Genomic DNA, 4,446 nt, shown 5'->3' with positions numbered 1-4,446 from the left:
CCTGTTTCTTCATTATCTTCTGCATTTAGGACAGTGGTATCATCAGTCATGCAATTGATTAACCCCAAAACTTGGGTTCACTTTTTATTCTACCTCTTTCATCCATCCATCCTGTGGCAAGTCCTGTTGGTTTGACCTCCAAATTACTTTTCACTATTCTGTTGCACCCAAACTAGTCTGAGACACCAGGACCTCTCACTGGGATCACTGCAATAACCTCCACAATGGCCCACTGGTATTACTTTTGCCCTTCTACCCTCGATTTTTTCTTATTGAAACAAACTCAGAACAAAACACTGCTCCATCTAAAACCTTCTGTAGTTAGAAGAAAACTCAACACTCTTAACCTGGCCTGTGTGATCTGTCATTGCTTTTCCCCTCTGGCCCTCTCTCCTCCTGTTCTCCCAATAGCCCAAGTACTTTCTGACTTGTTCATCAGTCTATCCACAGCAAAGTGCCAAGCTCACGAGTAGGCACTCAATACATCTGTCAAATTTATGAGTAAATATTATACATAAATTTTTCTGAGCCCAAAAAGAAGTTCTCTTTTGCCTCGGTGATAATCAGAACTCAAACTAAATCTTTAGGTGGGTGTTCCTGTGAGATTGTGGGATCAATAATCAACGAATGAAAGTTTAGTGCAGTCAGAGCCTGTTGTGTCACCTGTACTCTGGTCTTTCCTATAGGCTTAGTTAGCTACAGCCAATCTCGAGTTAAGATAAGAGTGATTCAAGGGCCTGAATTTGATCAGCAGGTGACTCAACTTGATGTTTCCTTAATACCAGCCCAACCCTGATCTTGTACCCTTACACTTGAATTTCTATCTCATTTCTGAACCCAAGTTCATCTCTTGAGCTTTGGTTTGGTCACTGAATTTCTGCATGTTTCCTTCTGCCTCAACAACTGCTCAGCAATTCCTTCCTTCTCAGTCCAGGACTCACCTATATTCTCATGTCTGCTTCACCCAACCTCCATATCCAATGTCTTACTATAGGGAACATTGCCACAGATCTCCTCTAAACCAGATCCTAGTTGGGGCCCGAAAGCACTAGAGCTATCCATATGATGATGGATGAACAGCCATCATGTTGGAACTAAGCCTTTAGAAAACACCCAGAGCTATTTCTGCATAATTGTGTGCAATCTCTCAAAAGTAATTAAAAACAATTACAACAAAATCCCCATGGTGTGCAGTATTTGCATAGTCCCCAAATAGCATCTTTAAAGAAAGGAAAAACGGAAGTAAGGAAGTAATGTAGAGCAGCTTCTCATGTTCTGAAACATCAGTTCTAGTTATGGACCAAGAGGGCAATGCTTAAGGTAATGCCCTCATAAACTGTTTGTCAAATATTGGAGCTCACCGTTGATTCTAGCAGAGAACCTAGATCCCACCATGACAGTTAGCAAATCTCTTTTTTTCTAGAAGGATATTTATAGATTTAGAGGCATTCTACTATTGGAGAAATAATTTATGCCTTTTAAAGAATATAAAATTATAAGGATAAAAATTATAAGGTGATTATAAGGATATAAAGTATAAGGATATAATTTATACCATTGCAGTTATCTCATTGGGAGTTTCTGCTAAACTTTAATGCACAAACAAACCAAAATAATAATTCTATTAGTGTTTTTTAAAATTGAAATAATACTTTGGAGTATACATTTAAATGTATAACTTGGAAGGGAAAACACAAAAACAGTAAGTTTCAGTGCTATTATTGGGGATATATTTTATTGTTAAGGTGGAAATAGGAGAAAACACAAATGAAAATAAATTTTATGAAAAAATTTCATTAAATCCAGTAAACTTCACATTCCACAATTGATAATGTACCATCAGCTGAGAACCACTAGTCTAAGAATTATTAAGTTACTGTTGTGGGTTAACTTGTGTTTCCCTAAAAGATGTCAAAGTCCTGACCCCCAGTACCTGTGAACATGACCTATTTGGAAATGTAGATGATCAAATTAAAGTGAGGTCATTGGGGTGGGCTCTAATCCAGTATGACTGGTGTTCTTACAAAAAGGGGAAATTTGGACACTGACACAGGTACATTCGGAGGGAGAATGCCATCTGAAGTCTGGGATGATGCAACTACAAGCCGAGGAACACTAAAGGTGGCCACAGAGTACCAGAAGCTAGGAGAGAGACATGGAACAGATTCTCCCTCACAGTCCTCAGAAGGAAACAATCCTGCCAATACCTTGATCTTGGATTTCTATCCTCCAGAACTGTGAGTCAATGAATTTCTGTTGCTTGAAACAAACCCCCAGTGTGTAGTACTTTGTTATGGCAGCCCTAGCAAACCAATGCAGCAAGTTGGCTAGTTCTCTGCATTATTGCATGTGCACTCTCTCTCATTTAAATACTACTGAGCAACAGTAGAATGATTTATTCCCCAAATTTCTACCTGACAGCTGTGCTATCTTCCATTTGCTCCTCCTGATCCTCTCCTTTCCTGCCGCTCTATGCTCTAGGAAGTGTCTCTATGAACAAAATCAATGGACTCCCTCGCCCTCTGGATTTCACTTGGATTCATCCAATGGGAGGCAGCAGCAAGTGATGCAGAGACAGAGGGAAAAGCGAGGTTGAGCTATTCTTTTCCCTGATTCCTCCTCTTTCTCTGGCTGAAGGTCACAGTTTCTGTCAGGTCTCACAGGTGTCCTCTCCATAGAACATGACTGTCTGTGGCCACTCCCTCCATTGCTCCTACAGCCCAGCATGCTGCCCTAATCCCTGTGGTTCCCCCGACCCTGTCACCACACATTAAACCTTCCTCAAATCATCCCACCTTCAGTGAGTCTTCTGTTTCCTGCTGGGAAGCTTGGGCTATCAAACTCATTATGTAAAAACATATGAATATGCTGATGATTGGTTTAAGGTAAAAGGTATGGTATGGAGCCCAGTTTCTTAAACTTTTAAAACAAATGCNTCGACCTAGATTTTATATATTTTTAGGATCTGTTTTCCCTTCTTGCAATACAATGGATCAGTAAAGATGAGATTTCAGGCGTCAGTCTCAGATCAAGAGGCCTCATTAACTACACAGTGAGTTGTTCCCACCTTCACCAATTTCAATCTAGAAGCACCTCTGACCCATTAATGTCAAATGCAATGTGCCCAGCCTCCAACAATCTCCACAAGTTTGTGTGAGGAGGCTTTGGTCTTCAGGTGCATTCATGCCATTCTGATGGACAGAAACCTTCTAGTCAGGCTGTGTGGGGAGAGAGGAGAAAAGTATGTATATGTGGGAATGGGGGTGGGGGAAGAACAGAAATTACTGAATTATAAAGCGCATACTTGCCAGGTTATAAGAAACATAAAACTAAATAGCCTAAACAGTCCATTTGCTGAAAAGACATTTAATTATTTCAGCAAGAACTAGTCAGAGACGAGAGCTCATAAAATAAACAAAAAGACACTAGCATTTGATTTTAATGTCTTTCTATTTTGCCATGGGCCACAATTTAATTAAAATTCTGAATAGAAATTTTAAGACAACACATTCTTCTCCCTAGAAGCCAGACAATGAAGATAAAACATCCCCAATATCTTCCTGGAATTTTGGACGTTTTAGCTAAATGCCCAAAGCTAGGCAATCTTTGCCAGCTGCCCCCACTCCCAACTCCCAATAACAAAGGCATTGATGAGAGATGTTTGCAGTTACTAAGCTCTATGTTTTAAAAACTGGGCCAAGTGCCCAAGGGTCATAGAGCCATAGACACTTTACTATTTATTTTCGAGAAAAATGTAGAACTGATTATTGAAAAACTGATCAAAAGAGGTAGTAGAGGTGAGTGCAGGTGTTGGGGAGAGATGTGGTTTTATTTGTGTGATTTTCATTGGTACAGAGAGTGCTGAATTCTGGGTTCTAACCCTGGCTCTAATAGTTGAAAGTTGTATTTTAAACTTCTTGTCACTTCACTTTTGCCATCTGTGAAATGGGTTAGGATAGGCCAGTGATCCTTTATGGTCCCCCTGTTCTAATATATCATGCTTTAAATATAGTAAGATAAATATGGCCTTAAATATAAATTACCACAAACCCAAATATTTTGGAAAAGATGGCAGTTCTTCTAACTATGTTGATCAAGTTTTAGAAAGAATTACGTAAACATCTTTTTTATTCTTGCTCATTGTACCAAGAGCCAAAAATACATCTTTTTTGTTGTTGTTGTTAACATCCAGTGACTAGAGCAATGCCTGGCTCATATAGGTGCTCCATAAATGTTTGTTGACTGAATATATGAATCATCCATGAGTATTTTAGCTCCCAGTTTTAATTGCATATCTTCCTAGCCCATGTTGTGAAGATGTTAAAGATGTTTTCATGTACTTAGTAAGAAAAATAGGCCAGGTGTGGTAGCTCCTGCCTGTAATCCCAGCACTTTGGGAGACTGAAGCAGGAGGATCGCTTGAGTTTGAGATCAGCCTGGACAAGA

The sequence above is a fragment of the Rhinopithecus bieti genome, unplaced genomic scaffold, assembly GCF_001698545.2.
Source record: "Rhinopithecus bieti isolate Rb0 unplaced genomic scaffold, ASM169854v2 scaffold_32512, whole genome shotgun sequence".
Taxonomy (NCBI): domain Eukaryota; kingdom Metazoa; phylum Chordata; class Mammalia; order Primates; family Cercopithecidae; genus Rhinopithecus; species Rhinopithecus bieti.
The sequence above is the reverse complement of the archived record's forward strand: the minus strand, read 5'-3'. Positions refer to the sequence as shown.